At 51.3% G+C, this 20852-nt stretch overlaps 1 long non-coding RNA gene across 3 annotated transcripts; it reads right to left on the bottom strand.

Moving 5' to 3' along the window:
- Positions 1-1378: 1378 nt before the first annotated feature.
- LOC148900220 (uncharacterized) lies at positions 1379-19887 on the bottom strand. Of its 3 annotated transcripts, none has more exons than XR_016114422.1 (4): positions 19260-19887; positions 13853-14103; positions 5577-5717; positions 1379-5490 (listed from the first exon to the last, which is right to left on the bottom strand). It is a non-coding gene; the product is annotated as an uncharacterized LOC148900220 (long non-coding RNA). The 3 variants fall into 3 exon arrangements; XR_016114421.1 differs by lacking the exon at positions 13853-14103 and having other exon boundaries at positions 1379-4686; positions 5395-5490; XR_016114420.1 differs by lacking the exon at positions 13853-14103.
- Positions 19888-20852: the final 965 nt, after the last annotated feature.

Raw genomic sequence — 20852 nt, 5'->3', positions numbered from 1 at the left:
TGAGGGGGCATTCAACCGCCTCCGCCACGCCTTTACCAATCCCCCTGTCCTTCGTCATCCTGACCCAGACCTTGCGTTTATGGTCAAGGTTGACGCATCCGAGTCTGGAGTAGGGGCCGTCCTATCCCAGCGCTCCCCCACTGACCAGAATATTCGCCCATGCGCCTTTTTCTCCCGCCGGCTCAGCCCTAGTTCCCAGTTCCCAGTTGCCAACTATGACGTTGGCAACTGGGAACTGTTGGCGGTCGTCGTGGCGCTGCAAGAATGGAGACACTGGGTTGAGGGGGCCAAACACCCCTTCACCGTTTACACCGATCACAAAAATCTGGTGGCCATCCGGTCATCCAAGAGACTCAACTCTCGACAGGCCCGATGGTCACTCTTCCTCACCCGTTTTAACTTTTCTCTCACCTACTGCCCAGGGTCGCAGAACACCAAGCCTGACGCCCTATCCCGTATTCACGAGCCGGCAGAAAGGGAGGAAACCACCACCAACATCCTGCCGGCCCAACGCATCCTGGGCGCCCTGCGGTGGGAGGTTCAGAGGAAAGTTCGGCAAGCCCAGGGGACCGACCACATCCCCAAGGGCTGCCCGGTGGATCGCCTGTTCATCCCCTCCCCCCTACGCACCGAGGTGCTACTCTGGGGACACACCTCAAAGGTAGCCTGTCACCCGGGGGTCAACAGGACGATCCAACTCATCGCCCAACGGTTCTGGTGGCCGGAGTACAGGAGGGACGTTAAGGAGTTCGTGAAGGCCTGCCCGGCCTGCGCCCATGGGAAGGCCTCCCACCAACCCCCTGCAGGACTCCTCTAGCCACTACCGGTACCCTCCCGACCCTGGTCCCACATCTCCGTCGACTTAGTTGCAAGTCTCCCCCCCCTCCCGTGGCAAGACGGTAGTCCTCACTGTGGTGGACCGCTTCTCGAAGTCGGCCCACTTCGTCCCGTTAACCAGGTTGCCGACAGCCATCGAGGCGGCTCAACTCCTGGTTAACCACGTTGTCCGTCTCCACAGGATTCCGACGGACATCGTGTCGGACCGGGGACCGCAGTTCGTGTCCAAGGTATTGAAGCGTTTCTGTCGGTCCCTAGGGGCGTCGGCGAGCCTGTCGTCTGGATACCATCCCCAGACCAACGGCCAGACGGAGAGGAAGAACCAGGACCTGGAGGCAGCCCTCCGGTGCGTATGCCTCCACAGTCCTGCGTTGTGGGCACTCCACTTACCCTGGGTGGAGTACGCCCACAACACCCTGGTCTCCACAGCCACAGGTCGGTCCCCGTTCATGTCCGCCTGTGGCTATCAGCCACCTCTGTTCCCCACCCAGGAGGGCCAGGTGGAGGTCCCTTCCATTGAACATCACCTGAGATGGGCCCACCGAGTCTGGAAGGAGACCAGGGCCGCCCTGTCGTGCACGGCGTCCCTGAACCAGCTAGTCGTGGACCGTCGTCGTCGACAGGCACCCATCTACCAGGTCGGGCAGGAGGTTTGGCTGTCCACGAGGGACCTTCGGCTGGGGGGGAATTCAGCCAAACTGGGCCCGCGCTTTACGGGTCCCTTCCCCATCGAGGCCATCCTCAGCCCGGTCTCGGTGAGGCTCCGGCTGCCACCCACCATGCGGATCCATCCAGTAGTCCACGTGTCCCTCCTCAAGCCAGTGGAGACCAGCTCCCTAGCCCCCACGCCCACCCCCCACCTCCTCCCCGGATGTTGGACGACGGCCCGGTCTACACCGTGTGGGAGATACTGGACTCAAGGCGCATGGGCAGGGGAGTACAGTACCTGGTCGACTGGGAGGGCTATGGACCAGAAGAACGTCAGTGGGTCCCACGTTCCTGGATCCTCGACCCATCTCTCACCCGGGCTTTCCATGCGGCTCACCCTCCAAACAAGGCGGGCCGCCAAGAGGCGTCCGTTGAGGGGGGGACACTGTCACATCGTCGTCGCCGTCCGGAGCGCGCCCCTCATCTCCTGTCACCTCCTCCGCTGCTCCCTGGAGATGGCCCCTCCTCTCCTGACTCACCCAGGCTCCCACACCTGTGCGCTATTCCCGTGATTGTGCCTCATGGCTATAAAAGCCGCTCTCACTCTACCATCTCTGTCGGAGTATTCCTGGAAGTTCCCCCCTGCTACTACCGCGTCGTCAGGTCGGTCCAGTTAGTAGCTACCTTTGCCATTTCTCACTGTTTGTTATTTTTCATGCGTGTCTCAATAAAGACCTTTTGTTGGAAATCTGTCTCACCGTGTATTTCGGATTGTACCCGTACCACCTTCCATCGCCCCTCGAGTCCTGTCATCAAGCCTCGAGTGGCGTGACACATGTGACACCTTCTTCTACCCTGGACACGGATAAACCTAATGAATCAAAAAGTGTACACCTAGCCATTTCCTCTAAGCCACAGACACAGAGACGCGTGACTTTTGCCGACTCATCTGACTCAGAACACCAGCAAACAGCTTCATCCAGAAAAATTGCACGCCATTTGATAACACAACACAAAGATGCCCCATTAAGTGGCAAAAGTGCTTCAATTTCCAACTGACTGCAAAGGGAGAAGAATCCAACTGGATCTTTTCAGAAATAAAGGGAATCGTGCCCATAACAATGACGTTCTTTGTGAAGGTCAAGGAATGTTGATACCTCGTAAGCAATCCAAAAAAAACCGTGGAAGCCAAAGATTGCATGCATTGTGTGAATTGTCAGGGCTACTTTATGAGGAGAGCAATGTGGAGGCATATGTCACTTAAACATGCATGTGCAAAATTTGATACCAGGAAAGACTAAGGCTCAGGCCTTGTGTGAATATGATCAGCCAGTTCCAGATGGTGTAAATGATCAGTTTTGGAAAATGGTACTTGCTATTCATCAAGATGCAATCACAAATACTGTGCGTAATGAAAAGGTCATTCTGAAATTTGGGGAACGCCTCTTCAATAAGCATGGGCCTGATGTCTCAAAACATGACTACATCAGACAGAAGATGCGTTAGACAAGACGACTGCTTCTACAGGGGAAGAAACATGGAAAGCTTCAAGACATGGTGGATTTCTTCATCCAAGTAAATTTCCCTCATGTGATCGAAGCAGTGAGGAAGGTGGCTGGCTTAAATGAGCAATTGAATGCATTCAATATGCCATCCTTAGCACTCAAGTTAGGCCACAACCTCAGGAAAATTGCAAATAATGTTGAATGTGAAGGATTAATCTCAGGTGATGACGATGCCATTAATAATGCTCGGGTGTTCAAACAAATCTGCGGCACCAGATGGAGTGAATGTGTGTCCTCAAAATCCCTCAGAAACCCGCGTGAGGCAAAATGGAATGTTCCACAACTTCTGCCTTTTACCGAAGATGTGAAAAATATGCATGAGTATCTTGAGGTCCAAAGACAGGTGGACCAAAAAAAACTCAAAGAAGACAAGTAGGAAACATTGGGGAGAACTTGCAAAAGTTACACTTGGCAAAATTATCCTTTTCAACCGGAGAAGAGAAAGGGAAGTTTCTAAGATGCCATTTACTGCGTTTACTTTGAGAGATACACCGTCGACACATCCGGATGTGGAGCTGGCTTTGTCTGACCTTGAGCGGAAACTGTGTCGGCACTTCCAAAGAATTGAAATACAAGGTAAACAAGGGCGAAAGGTTCCCATTATCCTGACACCTGAAGTGCAGACATCCATGACGTTACTTGCCAATACTCGTCATGAATGTGGGAGGAAAACGCATTCTTTTTTGCAAGACCACAAGCCCCCAGTCACTTCAGAATATCTGATGTAATTCGTCAGATAGCCCTAAACTGCGGGGCAAAAAAATCTGGAAGCATTGTCTTCCACAAAATTGAGAAAGCACATGGCCACAATGTCCAAAGTTCTCAATTTAAAAGACAATGAAATGGACGAGCTGGCAGACTTCCTCGGCCATGATATCAGAGTGCACCGTCAATTTTATTGGCTTCTGGAGGGGACATTGCAGCTTGCAAAAATTAGCAAGGTACTCATCGCTCTGAAAACCGGAAGTTTGTCCCAGTTTAAGGGCAAGAATTTGGATGAAATAAACATTGATTCCCATGGTAAGAACTGTTGGATTGTTTTTATCGTTCGCCCTTGGTATGCGGCGCATAGTAATTGCGCGACCGGATGTGACGTAATGAAAATGCGACATCGTGTAAAGGAAGGCAGGATATGACGTATGAGGAAGTTCGAAATGTAAACAAAGACTACGGAGCGATGTTTACAGATGTTTGTATGGCGAATTACCCCAACATCTCCACCCTGACGAACATTTTTAACATCGGTCGAGGTGAACAGAAAGAAGAAAAAAAGGAAAATCACAATGGAAACATTCTCAAATCAAAGTCATGTCATTCGCTAGCTACAATAGTCAAAACTTCATGGGATCCTGGATGGTGATCACCAGGATGATGAGTAGGAACAAAATTGTTTGTAGCATTTGTCGCAAGCAGGCCCCAGGGTGTGGTACGGATGAGCTGGTGAATGGGAAAAGGTGTGTGATCTGTCGGCTCCAATGATGTGCGTAGGGAATCTTCTTGACGAACGGTGTGGTGTCCTCGCGAGTCCAGACGAAGCTTGTAGCTGCTAAGACGGCTAGCAGCTCTGCAACCGGTCCATCCCACTTTGGCGTGGCCCACGTCATCTTCTTCAGACCGCAGCTCCGTCCTGTGGAGACTAAAAGAAGACTTGTGCCAGGTCACATGTCGAAGGGATGGTTTCATTCTGCACAACACCCTTTCTTGGTGTTTCTTTCCCTAGGCTCTGCAATGCATTCTCTCACAGAAATGGCAGACATTGTTATTGTTAGATTTTAGTTGGTTAGTGTATGTTAGTTGTTAGTGAGTCTGCATTTCTGGAGGGCATCACTTTCTTGGGGAATGACGTTGCAGCCAACATCACTCAACACCAAAAGTGAAAATTTTGGCAATGATCCATACATCCATCCATCTTCTGCCGCGTATTCGGGGTCGGGTCGCGGGGGCAGCAGCTTCAGTAGGGAAGCCCAGACTTCCCTCTCCCCAGCCACTTCTTCTAGCTCGTCCTGGCGGATCCCGAGGCGTTCCCATGCCAGCTGGGAGACATAGTCTCTCCAGCGTGTTCTGGGTCGTCCCCGGGGTCTCCTGCCAGTGGGGCATGCCCGGAACACCTCACGAGGGAGGCGTCCCGGGGGCATCCTAATCAGATGCCCGAGCCACCTCATCTAGCTCCTCTCGATGTGGAGGAGAAGCGGCTCGACTTTGAGCAGAAAAAAACAGCTAGACAGACAGGCAAATAAGCAGAAAAAACAGCTAGACAGACAGGCTTATAGCAGGGAAGCAGTTGGGCAGGAGTCTGGATATTCAGATGAAGAGGAGGGATGTTCATACAATCTCTGACGGTTACCTGTGTATACAAGGAAGACAGGCAGTCATCAGGTGTCTCAACCTGAACCGCACAATTTAAGAGCTGTGGCATCAGAATTCCACCCCCAGGCACAAACTACGGAAACAAAGGATGTGCAGCAGCTAGAGGAAGCGTTTCCATTGGTCATACCAGCATCATTACCAAAACCAACACCAGCTGACAGCCTGCCTGCTGAGGGAAGCCCGGAACAACTTGTAATGGATGATAATGAGGGTGATGCAGGAGCGCCGGCGGAGTTGGTGGAATCGGACACCGCGTCACAAAGTGGAATGGAATCGCTGCCACGAAGGTCTACTCGTACTCTAAGACCCAGAGAGATATTCACATATGAACACTTGGGTCATCCATCATACCAGGCCTGGAGACCTGGGGCAAATTTGTATACTTGCATGCCTTACCCCACGACTCATTATCTAGTGCGACCTGAACTATTGCTACCCTACCCCGACGGTATGGACTTGAATGTAGTTGCATTTGAATGTGATTGACACCACCCGACGGAGACCAGACAGATGACTGTGCTTCTACTGGTACTGGACTACTTGTTGGTATAGTCAAGATGTCGGGGGACATCTTTTGAAACAGGGGAGAGTGTAGGGGGTTAGAAACGACCTCTGTTATTGTATGTTAGTCGATTAGACTACCAAGTCAGGAGAGTTGAGGTCAGTTGCTGCCTCGCTCAGCATTTCATTCATTGGGGCTGGCTTCCCAATCTCATCATTCATTGGGGCTTGCCTCCCAATCTCTGGTTGAACCTCTTCCTCTGATGTGGCAGCCTGGGGCCCTTCACCTCGGAATTTGTGTTGTACCGTATCAATATCAAGTTGTGACAGCAATTGCCATTTGTGGATATTGGAACACTGAGCTACTAGTTGTTTCATGGTCAACTGTGACTGTGGGTTTCGAAGTAACCATTCAGCCCCCATTCTCCGCATGTAACCCCTCTGACTAGGGTTGCTTGCGTAGTAGCATTCCGACAGAGCCATGTTATCGCATCTCGTCCATCTCCGTTTTGTTCCAGTAGCCCATTTTTCATCAAGGTGCTCTGGTTCCCCAGCACCTGACGCATGCATGTCATTCCATTCATTGTCTCTCATCATTGTATGAGGTAGGCATTAGCGTGAAGGGTCTTGCCCAAGGACCCACACTGGATGATGTTTTTTGTGCTCATTTTTCTCTGCCCCAAGTGGGATTAGAACCCTTGTCTCCCATATTCCAAACCGATGCCTTATCAACTGAGCTATCCAGCCGCTAATACAGTAAAGTCTCGTTATATCGATATCGGTTATATCGATAGTACCGCTTATTACGATACTATTTTCATTTCCCTTGCACATTTCTAGTCTTTTTATGTATAATTAGTACCGTTTAGTACGATACCCGGTTATTACGATAATCCGGTTATTACGGTGCTCCTTTTCATCCCCCGCTGGCCATTTTTGTTGTTTATATCGATATATCCGTCGCGCCATTGGTCAACTTGGTCACGTGTCTTGTTACGTGAGCCGCCATCGGTCGCGCCATTGGTCGACTTGGTCACATGAGCCGCCATCGGTCACGCTATTGGTCGACTTGGCCGTGTGACTTTGTCACGTGACACGCCATCGGTCGCGCCATTGGTCAACTTGGTCACGTGTCTTGGTTACGTGTCACGCCATCAGTCGCGCCATTGGTCAGGTGACTTGGTTACGTGCCCAGCACCCGTGTAGCAGAGCCATTTTCATTTTCAGACGCTAGCTCGTGTGTAGCAGACGAGATTGAAGTGTTTGTGTTAAAAGGTAAAAATGGGAAGGAGAATAAGATTGATGACTTTTTTAAATTGTATACATAATACAGTAAGATGTAAGCGTTGCAGTTTCCCTGTTGTGTTATGTACATGCCCACTATACTGTATATGAATGCAATCGTTTTTTGCAACAATGTTTCTTGTTTTGTCTGCTGAAGTGCGATGATTTTGAAAATTATTAACATTCCATACTGTGTATTAAAGGACAGCCGATGTCACTTTTTATTCAAATGCAAATAAAAATGACTTCACGCCAAGACGTCTTGCATTGCTTGTGAATCCAAACAATGGCTTCAGATTCGGATAATATGCTTTCTTGTTACACATCCAGTTATGAATATGTTTTAAATACACTGTAGTTCTGAAGATTAAAGCATACATGTTTACAATCATTAAAGAATTATATGTGCCATTTTGAGGCAACATTGGGGGAACATCTCTCACCAGAAAAAAAGAAGCACAAAATGGCGAGCTCATGGCCAGCTCCGTTTCTTATATGGCGCTTGGCTGCCCTCTTTTGGCGGCTTTTGTTTAATGCAGTTCGGCGCAGGATCGGATATATCGATAGTCCCGGTTATATCGATATTTTTTCGGACTCCCTTGAATATCGATATAACGAGACTTTACTGTATATATATATATATATATATATATATATATATATATATTTGGGATGCAGAGCGGCTGAAAGATCCCATCGTGGTGAGACGGGCAGAGGGCACATAGAGGTGAAGGGAGTATGAGGATCTGAGGCACCGAGAGGGAACGGAGATATGAAGCAGGTCAGAAAGATAGGGAGGGGCAAGGTTATGGATGGCTTTGAATGTAAACAGAAGTATTTTGAATTTGATTCGATGTTTAACAGGGAGCCAGTGGAGCTGCTGGAGGACAGGGGTGATGTGGTGAAAGGAGGAGGTTCTAGTGATGATCCGGGCTGATGGTCTATGGCAGGGGTGGCCAACCAGTCAGAGACTAAGAGCCATATTTTTTACTATGTTACTGCAAAGAGCCACATCAAGATGGCGGCGCGTGAACACGCAGCGGCTCCCCTCTCTCTCCCGTCAAATTGGCGTTTTTGTGTTTATTATGTTTGTTAAAGTCATTATTGTCATGAGCGAGTTGACAGCTGGGCGGAGACTCCGCTCCCGCCGTTTCGCCAGCTGCTGTGAATTCCCTCATTACTGACTGCGGGACATTTAAACCCGACGCTGGCACTTACCCAGCGTCGGAAGATACTTCGCCTCACGCTTTGCCAGTACCTTGAATGTATATTCAGTACATAGTTACTTCGCCCGAGGATATTATTCTAGCCACGATCGCGTGTATTTTATTGCCTCGCGTCGTAGGCTGTTTTTGCACACTCGCGTGCCTTTTTATTTTGTTAGTGTGGTTGGGTGGATTGCCGCCGCTCGCCCACTAATGTTGTTTGTCTCGTCATTATTTCTGTTAATAAATCGGTTGCCTGCACCAACGCCTCTGTCCTGCTTAGCGATCCACCACCTATCCCCAACGTTCCCGCTCGTCAGCTGCAACTGTCGCCGCCGGAACGTGACAGAATCTTCCGACCAACATGGATCCCGTGGACAGTAACCGTATCTTCTCCGTCCTCGCTCAGCAGGCGGAGCAGCTCGGTCAATTGGTGCCGGCCCTCGCGGAGATCCGCCGCGACATCACCGTATTGGCTCAACGGGTAGAAAGACTTGAGATCAGTGACGCCTCCGCCTCGGCGGCCGTCCCCTGCCAAACCATGAGCCGCGAACCCAACATCCCACACCCCGCCCGTTACGGAGGGGAGCCCGGACGCTGTGCGCAATTCCTGCTGCAGTGCTCCATAGTATTTGACCAACCCTGCGTATACACCACCGACGCGGCAAAGGTGTCGTATGTCACCAGCCTGCTTGCCGGCCCGGCAGCCGCTTGGGCGTTGGCTGTCTGGGAATCTCGGCCGGAGCTCCGAGCCTCCTTCCCGGACTTCGTCGCCGAGCTGCGGCAAGTGTTCCATCACCCGGTGAGTGGGCAGAACGTGGAGGCCCAGCTGTGGATCTGCCATCAGGGCAGCCGATCGGCGGCGGAATATTCCATCGCCTTCCGTGTCCTGGCAGCCGCCAGCGGGTACGACGACCGCGCCCTGCGAGGGATGTTTCAGCGCGGCCTCAGTGCGGCGCTAAAAGACCGCGACGAATGCTACAGCCTTCGCGAGCTGATCTCCCTCACGCTGCAGCTGGACAACCGGATGCGAGAGAGGACCCGGGAACGAGCTGCCCAGGCTATTGCCGGGCCCCCGGCGGGGACCCGAGGGGGCGGTGCCCGGACCTCTCTGCGCGGGAGGAACACGGCCATGGAGCCTATGGAGATGGGGGGCGAAAGGGCCGCTCCACGACAGCCAGGGCGACGCAACCCCAGCCCGGCTTGCCAGCTCTGTGGGAAGTCGGGACACCTAGCCCCGGACTGTTCTAGCTGGGGGCCCCCCGGAAGACCCTCCAGCGACTGTAAGTCGCCCTGTCCCCCCAAACTACGGGTCCCGTTAAGGTCCGCGGGTGGGTTCGCGTCGCGGAGACTTGAGCTGGATGCCGTTATCCACGGTCCCACCAGGTCCATGTCCGTTCGGGCCCTAGTGGATTCAGGGGCCGACGGCTGCTTCTTAGACCCGCGCGTCGTGTTTGCATTGGGTTGCCGGGTTGTCCAGCTGGGGGCGAGTCGGAGCGTACTCGATCTTGACGGTCGGTTACTTGCTGAGGTTAAGCAAGAAACCGCGCCGCTTCGACTTGTACTCTCAGGCAACCACATAGAATACCGGCGGTTCTTCGTGGTGCCTTCACGCTCTGTCCCCATCGTGCTCGGGTTACCTTGGCTGGAGACTCACAACCCGACCATTTCGTGGGACGGACCTACCATTCAGGGGTGGAGCCCTCTCTGTTACGCTCACTGCCTCAGGTCGGCCGTGGGCGGGTCATCATTATCTCGCAGCCACCCACCTGAGGTTATTAGTTTAGAGGGGGTCCCACCCTGTTACCACGACCTACGACAGGCGTTCAGCAAGGACAGCGCCCTGTCCTTACCACCGCACCGTCCCTATGATTGCGCCATTGATCTCCAGCCCAACGCTCCGCTCCCCACTTCTCGACTTTACAACGTCTCCCATCCCGAACAACAGGCCCTCCGGGACTACATCAACTCCTCACTCGCGGCCGGGCTCATTCGGCCATCGCGGTCACCCTTGGGAGCGGGGTTCTTTTTTATCGCTAACAGAGATAAATCGCTGTGCCCATGCGTGGACTATCGTGGACTCAACGAAGTAACTATTAAGAACAAATAACCGCTCCCATTAATTGACTCCGCCTTCGCATCCCTCCAGGCCGCGACCGTATTCACTAGACTGGACCTCCGGAGCGCTTACCACCTTATTCGGGTTAAAGAGGGGGATGAGTGGAAGACCGCATTTAAGACGCCTCTGGGACACTTCGAGTACTTGGTGATGCCATTTGGTCTCACCAATGCACCCGCGGTGTTCCAGAATCTTATTAATGACGTCTTGAGGGATTTTCTGAACATTTTCTGTTTTGTATATCTCGATGACATCTTATTTTTTTCAGAATCCCTCGAGGCACATCGCCAGCACGTCCGGCTGGTTCTGCAGCGGCTGCTGCAGAACCGATTGTACGTCAAAGCCGAGAAATGTGATGTCCACACTTCCTCCTTATCCTTCCTGGGCTTCATCGTGGAGCGGGGGCAGATCCGGGCTGACCCCGCCAAGACCGAAGCGGTGGTAGAATGGCCTGCACCCACCTCTCGCAAGCAGCTACAACGCTTCCTGGGCTTCGCCAATTTCTACCACCGCTTCATCCGTGACTAAAGCCGGAAGGCCCTCCCTCTCACCCAACTCACCTCCACTAAGTCCCCGTTTAGGTGGACCACAAGAGGCGGACGCCGCGTTCCGCCTGCTGAAAAGGGCATTCACTCACCCCCCAGTTCGCCGTCACCCTGATCCCAAGGCCGCATTCATTGTGGAAGTAGACGCCTCTGACTCGGGAGTTGGGGCGGTGCTCTCCCAGCGCTCCTCAGTCGACCAGGAGCTCCACCCCTGCGCAATCTTCTCCCGCCGCCTCAGCCCCACATAAGCCAACTACGACGTGGGCAACCGGGAGCTGCTCGCCGTCGTGTTGGCCCTTCAGGAATGGAGGCACTGGCTCGAGGGGGCAAAGGAGCCGTTCACCGTGCTTACCGACCACAAGAACTTGGCGGTCATCCTGGCCGCCAAGGGGCTGAATGCACGCCAGGCACGGTGGGCGCTCTTTTTAACCCGCTTCTCCTTCACCCTCACTTACTGTCCAGGGACCAAAAACACCAAGCCTGACGCTCTCTCGCGGATTCACGAGCCAGCAGGTAAGGAAGACCTTGTGGAACCCATCCTGCACGGCCACCAGATCGTGGGTGCGCTCCAGTGGGAGGTCAAACGGAGGGTCCTGGAGGCATTGAGAGGTACCCCGGCTCCCGATAACACTCCCACAGGCAAGCTGTTCGTTCCCCAGTCACTGCGCTCGGAGGTGCTGCAGTGGGGGCACGCCTCCAAGGTGGCGTGTCACCCAGGGGTGAGTCGCACCGAGTACCTCGTCTCACAGCGATTCTGGTGGCCGCGGCTCCATGACGATGTGGCGGACTTCGTTAAGGCCTGCCCGTCGTGCGCCTGTGGCAAGGTCTCCCATCAGCCCCGGGCAAGACTGCTCCGCCCCGTACCCGTTCCCTCACGCCCTTGGTCCCACATAGCTTTGGACTTCATCACCGGCCTCCCCCCAACCCGTGGTAAGACGGTCATCCTCACGATAGTGGACCGATTTTCCAAGTCGGCACACTTCGTGCCGTTGACCAAGTTGCCGTCCGCTATCGAGACGGCGACACTATTGGTCAAACACGTCGTCCGTCTCCACAGGATCCCTACTGACATCGTGTCGGACCGAGGGCCCCAGTTCGTATCCCGGGTCTGGAGGCGTTTCTGCAGGTCCATGGGCGCGTCGGCCAGCCTTTCCTCCGGTTACCACCAACAGTCCAACGGCCAGACCGAGAGGAAGAACCAGGACCTGGAGGCGGCCCTGCGCTGCGTGTGCCTCCATCGTCCTTCGGCCTGGTCCATCCATCTCCCGTGGGTGGAATATGCCCACAATACCCTGGTCTCCTCAGCGACAGGTCGGTCGCCGTTTATGTCGGCCTATGGCTACCAGCCGCCGCTCTTTCCTACACAGGAGGGGGAGGTGGAGGTCCCGTCGATACAACACCATTTTCGGCAGGCCCATCGTGTATGGAGGGAGACCAGGGCAGCCCTATCGCGCACGGCGGCCCGGAACCAGAAGGTAGCGGGTCGCCGTCCCGCACCGGCTTACCACGTGGGCCAGAGGGTCTGGTTTTCCACAAAGGACCTACAGCTGGCCGGGACCACTCCCAAGTTGGGGCCGCGATTCGTGGGCCCCTTTACCGTGGAGGCCATCATCAACCCGGTCGCGGTCCGACTGCGGCTGCCCGCCTCCATGAAGGTCCATCCAGTTTTCCATGTCTCTCTCCTCAAACCGGTGGAATCCAGCCCCTTGGCCCCTCCTCCTTCCCAACCTCCTCCTCCCCCCCCGCAGATGGTGGACGGAGGTCCGGCCTACGCAGTGCGGGAGATCCTGGATTCGTGGCGCAGGGGCAAAGGCATCCAGTACCTGGTCGACTGGTAGGGCTACGGACCGGAGGATCGTCAATGGGTCCCTCGGGCCTGGATCCTGGACCCGTCTCTCCTGAGGGCATTCCATGAGGCTTACCCCTCCAAACCGGGTGGGCCGCCAGGAGGCGTCCGTTGAGGGGGGGGTACTGTCATGAGCGAGTTGACAGCTGGGCGGAGCCTCCGCTCCCGCCGTTTCGCCAGCTGCTGTCAATTCCCTCATTACTGACTGCGGGACATTTAAACCCGACGCTGGCACTTACCCAGCGTCGGAAGATACTTCGCCTCACGCTTTGCCAGTACCTTGAATGTATATTCAGTACATAGTTGCTTCGCCCGAGGATATTATTCTAGCCACGATCGCGTGTATTTTATTGCCTCGCGCCGTAGGCTGTTTTTGCACCCTCGCGTGCCTTTTTATTTTGTTAGTGTGGTTGGGTGGATTGCCGCCGCTCACCCACTAACGTTGTTTGTCTCGTCATTATTTCTGTTAATAAATCGGTTGCCTGCACCAACGCCTCTGTCCTGCTTAGCGATCCACCACCTATCCCCAACGTTCCCGCTCGTCAGCTGCAACTGTCGCCGCTGGAACGTGACAATTATAAGTGCCTTGCACGCTGGGTCCGAGAGCACAGTCATTTCATCTGTGCTGTATGTCATGCATATGAGCATATTCGACAATAACGCTGACTTTGATAAACATAGGCACACATGAACACTCCATCGCCCCATCCCTCACGCACACAGATCTCTGCTCAGACAGATTTATTATAAGTCTCACCTTTTAAATACTCTTAAATTAATCTTATCCAAGATGTCACTGGTGACTTGCCCGCTGGCTTTTAGCAGAGTGGAAAAATGTGTTAAATCTCCCTTTTGAATATTCGCCCTGAACAGCTTCAGTTTGTTGACAAACGTAAACACACTTTGCACCAAGTCAGGCAGAATTTTTGACTTACCCTACAGGGTAAGGTTCAGTTTGTCCAGGTGACACAGCATGTTGACCAAAAAAGCCAGATCCATAATCCACTCGTGGTCCGAGAGCACGGGATAGTCCTTGTCTTTCTCTTCCATGAACAGTTTCACGGCATCCAACAGCTCAAAAAAGCAAGAAAGTACTTTGCCTTTTGACAGCCACCTCACAGTGCAGTGCAGCGGCAGGTCACCTGGAAGCCCTTGGTCCAGCTCAGCGATGAGATTCTTGAATTGTCTGTGGTGAAGCGCATAAGTGTGGATGTAGATGACGATTTGCATCACAGGCTTCATGACATTCTCTAAATTCAATGATTTAGACACAAGTTGCTCCCTGTGGATGATGCAGTGGAAATTCCAAAACTCAGGAAATGCTTGGTCAGCTTTGCACAGCCCCACAAGCCCGTTCACAGATCCGATCATGGCAGGTGCTCCATCCGTGGCTATTGCAGTCCGTTTTGGTATGGGCAGATTTGCTTTTGCAAATGCAGCCATCATTGTTTCCTTCACATCTATGCCACGGGTTCTCTTTTAATGGCACAATATCAAGGAGTTCTTCTTTGAGCACACAATCCTTTGTCACACACCGTGCAAATATTGCCAACTGAGGCTTGTCTTGTATGTCACAACTTTCATCCAATGCGAAACTAAAATACTGAAATGCTTGAAGGTCAGAGTGCAGCTGTGATTCAATAGCGGTGCTAATATCTGAAATTCCACATTCAACAGTGTGGCGGGACAGTTGGAAATCTGCTACCATTTGTTTTAGTTTGTCCTTTTCAGGAGACAAGATTTCAACAGCGTCACTGAGGCATTTCTAAATAAACTCATCTTCGTTGTATGGCTTTTTAGATTGTGCAATGTTCCAAGCCAGTTGGTATGATGCAAGCGTTACGGTCTCTGGTTGTAAATTTTCGGAAAAAAAAAAATATGCTTTTCAGTCTGAGTTTTTAAAGTGACCAACTTGTGCTTGAGAAGTTCAGTCCCTTTGGGGAATTCTTGATCGATGTTCGCGTGGAGTGAGCTGAAGTGGCGCTGAATATTTGACGCTTTGAAATGCGCCAATGACGCCTAACATATAAGGCAGAATGGCTTGCCCTTACGCTCAACAAAAAAATATAAACTCTCCCACTCTGTTAAAAACGTCCTGTGTTCGTCTTCATATTATCGTTTTGCTGTGCATTTTTTCCCTGCCATTTTGAGAGCGAACTTGACGCAAATGAATGGTTTACGTCGTAAACAATTTGTGTTGAGTCTCTGATTGGTTGGCCACCCGTGGTTTACGACATAAATGATTGATTTTCATCACACACACATGCGTGTTAACGTCACATGGTCAGCTTGATACCGTAATTTCACGACTATCAGGTGCACTTAAAAGTCTTCACGATTCTCAGGTGCCCTTAAAAGTCTTAAATTTTCTCCAAAATGTGCAGCGCGTGCTATGGTCACGAAATTACGGTACATAGAGGATGAATGGCAGCCCCAGCGCCAAACTTTTTTTACGCTTGCGAGTCAGCCCCTTAAGAGCCGCATGAAATCAGCCAAAGAGCCGCATGCGGCTCGGGAGCCGCGCGTTGGCCAGGCCTGGCCTATGGTCTTGAGTTTGTCCTATTAATTTGGTTCGGATTTACATTTAATGGGAATAAATATACATATACAAGATTGCCATAGGGGTTTACAGATAGCCCCACAATGTTTTCACAAGAAATGTCTTCATGTTTTTTTTTTTTTTTTTTTTTTTTTTTTTTTCAAGATGGCGCCCCCCTGTGTGGCTGCCTCCACAGCAGCTCTTTCCCTTTCTTGTCTACTTTTTCACTTCTTTACTTTTCCGTTTTTGTTTTGCCTGATCTCGCTCCATAAACCTACGGAGAGGAGATGGGCATCTTTTCTTTTGCTCATCGCCGTTATTTTTTACTTTTTCATCGCTCCTGTGAACGGGGAATCCACGCGCACGCGGAATCCCATTGTTTACAGTCGAGACCAGCTACTAGCGTGGCGGGCTAATAGCGGACTAGCGGCCGCCGCACCAGACATCCCCGATGAATTGAAGAGGAGGAAACGAGGATGTCGGGCCGGGAAAGATCGCCGCAAAAGAACGAGGAAATACCGACACGTTCTCCCGTCCGTCATCATGGGGAACGTGAGATCGCTCCCAAATAAAATGGACGAGCTGGCGGCGCTAACGCGACATCAGAGGGAGTACCGGGAAGCCAGCTTGCTACTCGTCACGGAGACATGGCTTTCGGCAATCACTCCGGACGCCCACGCAGAGTTGGAGGGCTTCCAACTCGTACGAGCGGACAGAAATGAAGGCAGCGGTAAGCAGAAAGGAGGGGGGATTGCTGTATTTGTGAATGACAAATGGTGCAATCCTGGCCACATCACGGTGAAGGAAAAACTTTGCACTCGGGACATCGAGCTGCTAGCCGTTAGCCTTCGGCCGCATTACCTGCCACGGGAATTCTCACACGTCATAGCCGTGACGACGTACATTCCCCCTACGGCAAATGGCGGCGCTGCCTCCGATGCCCTCATATCTGTTGTAAACAAGCTGCAAACCCAGTCCCCCAACGCCTTGTTTATCATCTCAGGGGACTTCAATCACATTTCCCTGAAATTCTCCCTCCCAACATTCACACAGTATGTAACTTGTGCCACCAGAGACAATAACATATTGGACCTATTTTATTCAAACGCCAAGGATGCATACAAACCCTCCCCCCTCCCCCCTCTCGGAAGAGCAGACCACAATATGGTTTATCTCCAGCCTGTGTACAAACCCCTTGTCCAGAGGCAACCAGCTGTGACCCGCACGATCAAAAGATGGTCCACAGAAGCTGAAGAAGCTCTGCGGGACTGTTTTGATTCAACCAGGTGGGAGCTCTTTACTGAGATTCATGGGGAAGACATTGACTCACTCACCAACACCATCACAGACTACATTAACTTTTGTGAACAAAACACCGTACCCACCAGGACTGTGCGGTGTTTTGCCAACAACAAACCATGGATTAATCCCGACATAAAAGTCCTCCTGAAGGAGAAGAAAAGGGCTTTTGTGTCGGGCAACAGAGAGGAACTGAAGGCCGTGCAGATCCAACTGAGGAGGAAGATCAGAGAGGGGAAGAAGGCCTACAGGATGAAAATGGAGGAGCAGCTGCAAGCCAGCAATGTCGCTGGTGTCTGGAAGGGCCTGAAAAACATCTCAGGCCACAAAAGCCCAGTGACATTGAACGAAAAAGACAAGGACTGGGCAGATGAAATCAACCGCTTTTTCAATCGGTTTGACAAGACGCCAGCCGCCCCCGGCCCACCGTCAACTTCACCTGTAGCTGCACCTGCACCAACTCTCACTGTGGCCTTACCCTCCCTGCCCCCTCTCACGACCAGCTTTCCACAACCAACATCTGCCCTCCCAACCGTTGCCACACCCTCAGCCGCCACTCTGCCTCCTGGTTCCTGCCTGTCTGTCACAACTGCGCAGGTGAGGAACCAACTGAGGAGGATGAAGGTGAGGAAGGCAGCAGGTCCGGATGACATCAGTTCCCGACTCCTCAAGACCTGCTCCGACCAGCTGTGTGACATTGTCCAGCACTTGTTCAACCTGAGCCTGAAGCTGGGCAGAGTTCCACAGCTGTGGAAAACGTCATGCCTGGTCCCAGTGCCCAAGATTGCCAACCCCAAAGAGCTCAACAGCTACAGACCGGTGGCGCTGACGTCTCACCTGATGAAGACGCTGGAGAGACTCGTCCTCGCCCACCTGCGACCGCTGGCAAGCTCATCGCTGGACCCGCTGCAGTTTGCCTACCAGCCCAGCATCGGTGTGGAGGATGCCATCATCTACCTCCTCCATACGGCGTTGCTGCACCTGGAGAATGCTGGGAGCACGGTGAGGATCACATTCTTCGATTTCTCCAGTGCCTTCAACACCATCCAGCCCAGTCTACTGGGGGACAAGCTGCAGCATGCCGGAGTCGACCATCACCTCACATCCTGGATTACAGACTACCTCACAAACAGGCCACAGTACGTGAGGGTAAAGAACTGTGAGTCGGACAGGCTTCTCTGCAGCACCGGAGCGCCGCAGGGAACAGTCCTGGCTCCATTCCTCTTCACCCTCTACACCTCGGACTTCAACTACAACACCCCAACCTGCCACCTTCAGAAGTTCTCTGACGACTCAGCTATTGTCGGCCTCATTACAGAGGGAGACGATAGGGAGTACAGGGGACTGACAAAGGACTTTGTGGACTGGTGCCAGCAGAATCACCTCCAGATCAACACTGGCAAAACCAAGGAGCTGGTGGTGGATTTCTGCAGGAAACAATCGTCACCTGCACCATTGAACATCCAGGGTTCGGACATTGAGAGGGTGACCTCCTACAAGTACCTGGGTGTTACTCTCAACAATAAACTGGACTGGACAACAAACACGGATGCCCTAATCAAAAAGGGACAGAGTCGCCTCTTCCTCCTCAGGAAACTGAGGTCTTTTGGAGTTCAGGGGTCACTCCTAAAGACTTTCTATGACTCTGTGGTGGCATCAGCCATCCACTATGGCATTGTCTGCTGGTCAGGCAGCATCACCACCCGGGACAGAAAAAGACTGGAGCGCTTTGTCAAGCGGGCCAGTTCTGTCGTGGGCTGCTCGCTGGACTCTCTAGAGGAGGTGGGCAACAGACGGACGCTAGCTAAACTAAAAGCTATGACGGACAGCCCCTCCCACCCCCTCCTGCCCATCCTGACAGCTCTGGGTAGCTCCTTTAGCCAGAGACTATTACACCCGCGCTGCAAGAAGGAGAGGTACCGCCGCTCGTTCCTACCGACTGCTGTCAGGCTTCACAATTCCCAATGATCACATGTGAAAAAAAAAAAAAAAAAAAAAAAAAAAAAACTGGACACTTGTAAATATGGGTTGTTGCAATATATCTAAATGCATCTCTTGATTCTGCACTATGTACAGTCTTGTTTATAGAACGGTTTTTGCACATCTACATTTGCACAGTATACAGTTGACATTTTTATTTTGTTATGCTTAGAATATCTTGTTTTCTATCCTTTCACTCCCACCCCAACCCCATCCCTCTTCAATTGCTGCTGTGGACTGCAAATTTCCCCATTGCGGGACGAATAAAGGTATTCTGATGTATTGCTGACTTTAAACATCCTGAGACTTCTCAAAGTCTTTTGTACATTGACGACATTTTAATTGCCTCACCAACTGAAGACGAAAACAAGAGTGTATCAATAGCTTTGTTCAAAAATCTAGAAAGTACAGGTAACAAAGCTTCTTTGAATAAGTTACAGTTTTGCCAAAAAGAGGTTGTATTTCTAGGACATAAAAAAAGATGATGAAATTTCTACGACTGGACTTGAAAGACACACCCTTACCTGGTAGTATCCACTTGTACGTTGACAGCTCTGCATCTAAGTCGGATGCTGGGGGTAACCGGGTGGGTTATGCCTTTGTGACAGACGTCAAAACTATAGCTGACGGTTCATTACCAACCACTTATTTAGCACAAGTGGCAGAAATTGTTGCATTGACTGAAGCATGCAAATGGGCAAAAGGAAAAACAGTGACGATATTTACAGACAGCCAATATGCGTTTTCCACATTTCACTGCTTTGCAGCGCAAGGGCGACGTAGAGGGATGACTATATCGACAGGGAAGCTGGTTGAACATGCTGACTTATTCAGAGGGTTGTTAGAAGCTATCCTCCTTCCAACAACTGTGGCTGCAAGCAAATGTGCAGCCCACACGGAGGCTAAAGACAGGATTAGCTTAGGCAAAGCTAGAGCGGATGCCGCCGCAAAGAAAGATGCTCTTACCACTCTCAATCTTATGAGTTTAGAGTCGCGTGAACCGATACCCACACAAGTTTTAAAAGATATGCAAGCGTTAGCCACGAAACCCGAAAAAGATATGTTGACCGATGGTGCTAAACTTGTTGACGAACTGTGTAAAATCGACGACAAGCCATGTTTACCGAAAAACATGTTCCCTATGGTTGCTCGTTTAAGCCATGGTAGGTCACATGTATCAACAGGAGGGATGGCGTTTATAGCAGGAACGACATTCCATTTAGGCAAAGGTTTCAATTTATATGGAAAACACTTGGCGAAGTTGTTTAATTTGTTATAAACACAATCCACAAGGTAACATGCAACCAAAAGAGGAAAATTTCCACAGAGGGCACACCCCTTTGAAGTGATCCATATGGATTTAATTGAACTAAACAAAAGTGGTCCTTATAAATACTGTTTAGTGCTAATTGGCCAAACTCCACTATTCTATCTAGCAACATCAGATAAATGCTCAAACATGGCACATCCCGAGCCTGCCAGCCTCTACATGCTGCAGGAATAGTTTCGTTTTCCCTTGGCATCCTAGTGAATAAAGCACGACAAAATGGAAGTGATTATCCCCATGGTTCTTGGTTCGCTCGTGTCAAATTGGGGAAGGCTTGGACCACTGGTTGGGATTCCGTTGTGGTCCATTCCAAGCCCGACACAAAATGGGATCGGGACAGCTGTGGTCAAGAAGCAGCACGAATTGTCCCTCAAGATAACTAGGGGGAACTGGTTGGGAACTGGAACTGGCCCTATGACAGATATCCAACTTGCTATCAAAAGCCACGATGTTGCAGGATGCATTGACTTGAGGCTCTGTCCAGGGCTTCCGGAACATCACATTGGTTTTCCCGTAACTACATTGAGACCTCAATTTACAAACTTAATTGGTTCCCAGACAGAGTGTGTAAAGCGAAAAGTGTGTATCTCCAAAATAATCCCATAGGAAACCATTAAAATGGAAATATTCCGTTCCCAGGTTTCCATAAAATATACTTTTCAACTAAATAAGCCTTAAAACTACACACAACATATCTTATTCTATATATAATAAATGTGCTATTGTATTGTAATGAAAGAAATACACTGCATTGTATCATAAAGCCACTTTATTTACATTTGTGATTGTC

This window comes from Hippocampus bargibanti, linkage group LG03 (genome assembly GCF_051943395.1).
Source record: "Hippocampus bargibanti isolate YZ-2025 linkage group LG03, ASM5194339v1, whole genome shotgun sequence".
NCBI lineage: Eukaryota > Metazoa > Chordata > Actinopteri > Syngnathiformes > Syngnathidae > Hippocampus > Hippocampus bargibanti.
This window is presented reverse-complemented; position numbering and strand designations above follow the sequence as displayed.